Genomic DNA, 8,460 nt, shown 5'->3' on the forward strand with positions numbered 1-8,460 from the left:
ATTTTTCCTAAAAATAATTTAAATAAAAATATATTATAATTTTCATAATATTTAATTATTTAAAATACCAGAATAGGACATCCAGTTATATTAAGACTGCCCTTTTCTTTAATATTGTAAATAAATAAATATTAATAAAATATATTTATATAATTAAAAATAATGATAAATAGAATAATAATAAATTAGATATATAAATGATAATGAAATAATGATAAAAAAAATTAAAATTACAGAATATAAAATATTAAAATTAAATATACTAATTCAAAATATTGAAGAAATCTATGTCCTAACCTCATAATTTAACCTTAACTATTTATTTGGGATTAAAATGTTTAATTAATAAAATTAAAGGGCCTAATTCGAAGTATGATAAACTACTATGTATTAATAGTATAATTTAACATATTTAATTATAATGGATAAAAATAAAATTATTAAAATTAATATGGGCTAAAAAGGTTATTTTACCTTAAATATAAATATAAGCTGGTAATGACTAAAATATAATAGAATAAAATTAGAAGACAAAATTAAAATGTCCAGAAAAACAATTCTGGCGACTAAATTGAAAAGATTACAAACTAGGATGATTGCGCGTGTGGTTTAGCCATTAGTGAAATTACGCCTAGGCCCCTCATCAAAACGGTGTCGTTTCGATGATGGTACAAATACCCTAAAACCGGCCTTCAAAGGCCATTTCTCTCTTTTTCTTTCTTTCTAATTCTCTCTCTTATGAGATAATTCTCTCATCTATCTCTATATTTCCCTCGTCTGAGGGAATTCTGGGAGCCACCGGCAGCCATACGCCGCCACGAGCTCCACCGCCGACCACCACCATCGGTGGCCAGAAATTCCCAAATTATCCTAGATTACAAATCTCGACCTCCTAAGGCCGAATACAGTCTCTGTTTTCTTTGAAAAGCTCCTAATCGGAGCAAATCTACAATTTATACCTCCGGTTTTCGAGTGCTTTAGAGGCGTATGGTGGCGAGTGGAGGCTTCGACGATGTTGGTAAGTCTCTTCCCGTTCTCTCTCGTTTATTTTCCGTTTCTTGGTTTGCTGGTTGTTGGTCTCCTCTTTTTCCTCTCTGTTGGTGTCCCCTTGCTCTCGGGTTCTTCGTTTCTGTTTTTTTTTTCTGGTGCCTTCTCTGTCTCCTCTCCTTTTATTTTGCAGGTTCTCCATGGCTTTTATAAGCCTCGACGAGTCTCTCATCGGACCAGTCCAAAGGGTTTTATCTGGTGAGTCACCAAACTATGTGGTGACTCACCCCATAGCTGCGACGTGGACGGCCGGCGTGGTGTTTCTGGAGTCTTCGAAGAGGGTGGCTTCGTGGCTGCTGGTGGAATGGATCATCTGGAATCATAGGCGACAGCTGTTTATTATCGATCTAAGGCGGTGGCGGTGCTGGCTGAGGCGGTTTGGATGATAACCTAGGGTTAGGAAACCCTAGGGCTTCCTTTGCTGGAACCATCTGGGCCGTTGGATCAAAGCCAGATCCAACGGCTATGAGTTGAGGCGGTTGGCTGCTGGGATGATGAAACCCTAGCTGAAAACCCTAAATGTTTTAGGGTTTTCCTCTAGTTTGGGCCTGTTGTAAATGGGCTTTATAAATGGGTTTAGGGTTATGGGCTTCTGATGTATTTGGGCTTGTAATAATTATTTAATAATAATATAATATATATAATATAATAATAATTTTAATAATAATTTAAGTAAAATGAAAAATTGGTGTTTACACTAATCAGATAAATGCAGCAACTTTTTAGCTAGAAAACACAGTGGAGAACAAAGTATCTGGTTGAGCTTAGCAACGTAATTTTTATTTATTCAAGCAATTTTCATATTTTTTTTCTTTTTAGAGGAAGGGAAAAAAAAGACTATTTCTACTAAAACAGATAGGGATGGATCATGGGTGCCATTATTGAATACAAGTGGCCGCCGTAGCCCACATATATTAATGCCTCAAATCATTTATTACTATGTGTCTTTATTAAATTACTTCACCATTACATTTAATAGATAGGATTCCTTTAAATTCCAAACAATTCTTTAATCTCTATTTGAATGAATTGTGAGATTAATTTTAATAAAATATAAATAATTGTAAATCAATGATTTTTATCTAACATCATTTGTTTTAACCAAAAATTCAAACATCAAGTGATAAAATATTGCAAAAAAAATGTAAAATGACCATTTGTGTAAATAATAAGGTATTTTTGTAATTATACCTAATAAAAAAAATAGGTAAATTATATTAAACATCACTAAAATTTAGTATTGTATTAATTTTACCACTGAACTTTAAAACGATTTAATTATAGCAGTAAACTTTAATTTTGACTTCAATTATAACAATAAACCATTTATCCATTAACAACGTATTGACATTAGATTTGGATGCTAAAATGGTATTCATGGAAGATTTTTTTTTTCTTTTATTCTAACCTATCATCTTTTTCATTAAAGTTTGTGTTTTTCGTTATTTTTTTGTTGTTGCTAACATTTGTCACTCTCGTATCTTTTATGACCACCTAGACATCGATTAATTTGTCTCTGTCTCCTACCATTTTTTATTTAAATGTTTTCAAAATTTCTTTACAACTCATGAAAAAAATAAAATAAAATCATTATTTTTTAGGTTTGTGGCTTTCTTGGATTTAAGAGATTTGGGGATGTTTGTTTGAAAATCTAAATTATGAGAAGCATCCTTTTGAAATGATGAACAACATATCTCAAAACTAATCTCATATGATGGTCGTCGGAGAAGATTAGAGTATTAGGACGTTTAACATATGATTTTTTGTCAATTTTGAGTGAGTTTAATAGAAAATTAGTCTAAGAAGAAAAAATTGAATGAAATGATGACATATCGGTACCGATCTTATCATGAGTGACGATCGATGACAAGTGACAATCGATTACCAACGACGTCCGAAAAGTTTAGTGCGTAAAATGGATGTGTTTTAATGTTTAATAGCTAAATGGATACATAAATTAAAGGGTTTATATAAAAACGACATTGTTTTATACATCAATAATCACATAAAAATGACGTCGTTTTGATCGCATCATCACAATAAAAAAATTATTCATCCATGTCATCGTATCATTTGAATTTTAACGATAGAATGTTTATATTGCAACAAAACGAAAGTCAGATATATGGACAGATATCAAGCGATGAATAAACAATAGAGAAGCACCGTGAAATACAATTCAGGCTCAAACATAATACTAATATAACTCTTTTTCTAATATTTTTGAGTGGCTAATTAAGAATCGATTCATCTTCCATGGATTCATGATTTGATGGTTCAAGTGAGGTCACGGAATGGTCCTACTCTTGGGTGGATTCGTACTTCATAATCTAACTACTAGAATGGTCTTAGATTTTGGATATAACACTAATAATTTATCAAAAAAATTATTTTAAAATAACTTTTATGATATTAAAATTTTTAAAATTATAAAATAAATACTAAAATTTTAAATTTTATTATAAAATATATTATCAATTCATATATTAAAACATAAGAAAAATAATAATATGTCTAAACATAACCGTAGAAACATAGGGGGGGAAACAAAAGGATTGGGCTGGGAATGGATAAGATGGACTCCTAAGGGTCCAACCCAAAGTTGTGGGGGCAGTGCAGTTGGTAAGAACCTCCCCATGGAGTAGAGGGATTGTATCCATTTTTAGATCAATGGATTCAAAAAATGGAATCCAAACACAAGCCTTCAAGTCAAACAACGAGGACAAGCACAAAAGCTCCTAATAGACATCATCCTACAAATATACAGATACAGACTGTTCTTAAACAGGCAATACAATTACAGAGACAACCACCTCAAGTTTCAGTAACCTCTTTTCTAAGACGAAGGAAAAGCATTGATGGAACGTAGAAGAAACTTCCAACCACTTATTGGTGTATTGTACAAACGGTTTGGAAGAAGTGTCTGCATTTAGTTATCATGTTTAGTGGTACTCGTTTCAACATCTTCTACAACATGGTAAGTCGAGAGAAATAAGCCATTCTGATTCTTCTGCAAGAACCTGCAATGACAAGACATCGTCATCATATCAGCATCAGCAGAGATTGATGATAATAAAATATCATCTTCCCAAAAGCAATATAAAAATATCTAATGGGGTGATGGATGGTGGAGTCCAAGTTCTTTGAAGAGTTAAATGACCATCAAAACAAAATTATAAGAGTTCGCACTTGAGAAAGTCGATTAAATTTTGCTGCAACTCCAATTACGTCTCCTGTTCAATATCTGCACACATCAATAACGGGCAATTTCACTGCAAATGAAAGAACAGTAAATTAGCAGAATGAACTTTAAGATATAAAATCCATTGCATGGAAAATTCATTATAGTCTAGGGACTAGCCTTAATCAAACATTTAATGAGCTTATGAGGAATGAGCTGCAATAATTTCAACACAAACATGCATACCACATATAGACATAGCAAAAGATTACAAGATAAGCTCAGAAAGGTTCATTAAAGGGTAGATTTATTAGCAGATAACCGTGTGTTGTACTATATCATTCTATGACTAATAGATAATTTGCTTGAAAGGAACTAATAGTTGTTGATGTTATGTAAGCATTTTATGTATTTCAGCTTATAAAAAATGATGCATTCAATCCAGAAAATCTTGAGATATTATTTAGTACATTCTCAAATGTCATCTGAAAATTGTTGACTCCGAAAGAACCGTCTTGGTTGCTTTCCGAGTTTGAATTCAAACTATAAAATGGATTATCAGAGTAAGGAAAGATTTCTGATTTTAGCAAGTTGAATTCCTCCCTATATGTACTATCACAGAGCAAGATTATTTTTTTCAAGTTAATCAAATTTGTCAACTGCGATGGGATAAACATACCAAAGAGAAGCAGCAGATGTTGAGCCCCACATACCATGGACGGAGATCCTCTGTAATAATATATAGATATTGCTTATGCTCACTTTTGTACAAAAGTATCACAGGTAAAGCTTTGTTGAAGTAAGCACGTATCTCTTTAAAAATTTCTCTTACTGAATCATATACCTACATGCCTGACGTGTTCATGTCAACTATTAGAAAACTAAAATCATAGGGCCAAGTATATGGAAATGGAAGCTTGGTAAAACAATTATTTATCAAACTTCGAAGGCATTAATTGGGATTGAAGATTTGAGGCACTTTCCCTCACAACTACCTTCCAAGTGGATACTTCTGCTGTTGTTGTTCTTCCCTTAGAAGCTAAAAATTAATACATAAATGCAAAGAATTTTGTGTCAATAATCCTACTCGGTTGCTTTTCTTGCATCTTTCACGGCATCAGCAATTCAAGGTACATTCTAATAACATCATGCAGGTCTTTTGGACCATCGGGTCATTAATTGTTGCTTGACAATATGTGGTGCCAGGTTCTCCATCTAGCTTACCATACAGGAGCTGGCCATGCTGAAAGGAGATGAATATTGCAAGTTATAGTATAACAATGAGAAAAAAGGGAGGGAACAAACTTACATGTTATCCTTCTTATATCTGTAATCAAGATACGTCTTCAATATGTCTTCCACATTTGGGGTACGCGGAAGTATAAAAAGCTGTAAGATAAGATATAAATCAATTCTGATGATTGACATTGACAGGAAAGTCTTAAAATGAAACAAAAGGAATAATGCATACAAATCCAAACCTGAGGATATACCTACCTTTCCCAAATGAGTAATAAATTCACAATCGTTAATTAGTTGTCTCTTCAGAGTGAGGGGAATTCGAATGTTCACAAGCTTAAGGTTCTTACTAATCTGAAGGTTACAATCTTAGACCCTAAATTCAAACAGTTTAGCTTAATTTTAGACGTAATTACAAATCCTTATATACTATAACGTATACAAAATACTTAACAATCTATAAAACAATGGAAACACTTGCAATAGAATTGCTGTTTCGCTTTTTGCCCCTACTACCTGCAAGATAAACATATCTTAATTCTTGAACCCTCCTTTTTCATATCTTTGACAAATAAAAAGAACACTAAAATTAACCTTTGGGATGCCTCATGGACACGAGCGATGTTCCATTGTTCCTCTCTTTGAAGTTCTAAATTCACCCTTCTTTTCTTCCTTCAGTTTCTTGTTAAGTGCTTCCTGTTTTTGCAGATTCTCTTCTGTAAATTTCATTAACCTATCCACACCTACCCATTCATCTCAGCTGTGAAAAACAAACATAGCATCAAGAATTCAAAATTTTCCTTCAAAATATACATATAATTTGAAAGAGAAGAGGAGCTACTTCTTTTTCCACCCCTGTAAAACAAGCAAACAGATTAATTAATAAAGAATCAAATTTCAACCGATTTTATTTGGGGCGGCCGGGGGGGGGGGGAGAAAAATAGAGATTAAATGGATTTTTTTTACACTTACAAGATAATGAACGAAATAATGCCAACCGTTACTCCTTTTTTCGCATTTTAAAACCTGGCAAGTAAAGCGATGAGCGAAGTGGTTTTTAAGGAGAATGGGAAGGAAAGAGCTTAAGATTTTCCTTTTATTTAGTTACTTTAGCCAAGTATATGAAGTGGCTATGGTAAGCGAGGACTTTCTCGTCTTCTCTGAAAAGACAAGTATCGTATCGGTTACAGAATTCCTCATCAGTTTCGGTTGTGGAGTCGGAATCTGAGTGGGTCTTGGTGTCGGTGGCGGAATCTGAGTCGGTTAAGGCAGTGTTTGACCTACCCATTTTTCAGAGTGTAAAGGGATTTCGGTTCGAGGGCTTCAGTTTCGAGTTTTTACTTTATCGGTTGGCGGAATCCTATTTCTCTGGATCGGTTTTTCACTGTGAACTATACAAGGCCGGTGAGGGGTAGGGCACAAAAGTAAAATTCCCAAGCATTGGGGGATTTTTCTATTTTGACATTTTTACTGGCTTTTCTACTTGTCGGCCATTTATAGAAATCCGCGTGGCGCCTTAAAAGTTCAGCAATAACTGCCTGTCCTAATTCCGAATTTGGTCTTTAAAGCCCAAAGGAATTCCCACTTTCGACTTCGGTCATTGAATCCACGTCCACTTTTTAATACTCGTAGTAATACAAATTCACTTATTAATAATTGGTAAAATATTGTTTCTTCACTTTTTATTTAATTATAGGACTATATAACATGATTTGTACTGTAAACTAGCCGAACGAATACGAACGAGAGTATGTTCATGTTCATTTATTTAATTTTAATCGAATAAATGAATGAATACGAACAATTAACGAATATAATTTATTGTTTGTATTCGTTCGTTAAGGAATGTAACTTGTTTGTGTTCGCTTGTTAAAATGAAAAAAAACATAAATCACATAAAATCGTAAACCACTTCAGAGTTCATTTGTTCGAGTAAGACAAAAACATGCATAAATAGTAAATAAGCTGCATGGAAATAATAAAGTTAAAGTCCTAAAATCAATTTGTTCGATAAAAAAATAAATGAATGAACGAGCCATTTGTCTGTGTTCGTTCATTTAATTAAACGAACAAAAAATCTTGTTCATGTTCATTCATTTAACAAATAAACAAACTTCTCACTGAATAATTCATGAACGGTTCATTGAACGTTTAATTCGTTTACATCGTTTACAGCCCTAAACGTGATCCACATGATACAATCCATTAATTCAGTTTACAGATATTTTTACATTTAGGAGATGGATCAAATTCAAATCTTCAATAAAATATTGTCAATACTATTTAATTATTAAGATGGTAAGATTATTTTTCATTACTTCCATTTCAAGTTATGGATATAAGATTTTATTATGTGCGCATTTTTTGATTAAATTTTATTTTTATATAAGACTTATATGTGTGGAATTTTTTTAACTTGATTAGTTGTGGATCCAATCTTATTCTAATAATAACTTTGATAATATTTAAGTGTATTATGTGTACTCATTATTAATGTATAATTTAAGTTTCCAAATGAAAATTTGCTTCGGAAGAAACTGTGACTGCAAAAAAACGCAAAATAGAGTACAGAGTAAAAAAGCTAGAAGTTTATTTCATGAATAAAATTAATTGAATATCAGTTATATATGGCAAACTCGCTTGCTGTAGACTAATAATTGCCAGCAACTGGCTAAACTTATTGGAACGCATTACAGAATGAATTAAGCGTTTAATTGAGCAGAATAATAAAATAAAAACAGCTAGTATTAAAGATTTTGTTAAAATAGAAAAGCTGTAAGATTTTAGACCGGTTGTAGGCTTTACATAAGACTCTAAGCTTAATGTCCATCGCCACCGGAACTTGGACCAGAGTTGGTGACAGCGTCAACGAGTGCATTTCCTTGTCCTCCGGAACTTGGACCAGAGTTGATGACAGCATCAACCAATGCATTTCCTTGTCCTCCGGAACTTGGACCTGAGTTGGTGACAGTGTCGACGAATGCATGACCTTT

At 32.9% G+C, this 8,460-nt stretch overlaps 1 pseudogene; it reads right to left on the reverse strand.

The window, feature by feature from the left end:
• Nucleotides 1-3,772: 3,772 nt before the first annotated feature.
• LOC120156776 lies at nt 3,773-6,815 on the reverse strand (annotated as a pseudogene).
• Nucleotides 6,816-8,460: the final 1,645 nt, after the last annotated feature.

Source organism: Hibiscus syriacus, unplaced genomic scaffold, assembly GCF_006381635.1.
Source record: "Hibiscus syriacus cultivar Baekdansim isolate YM2019G1 unplaced genomic scaffold, ASM638163v2 tig00111237_pilon, whole genome shotgun sequence".
Taxonomy (NCBI): Eukaryota; Viridiplantae; Streptophyta; class Magnoliopsida; order Malvales; family Malvaceae; genus Hibiscus; species Hibiscus syriacus.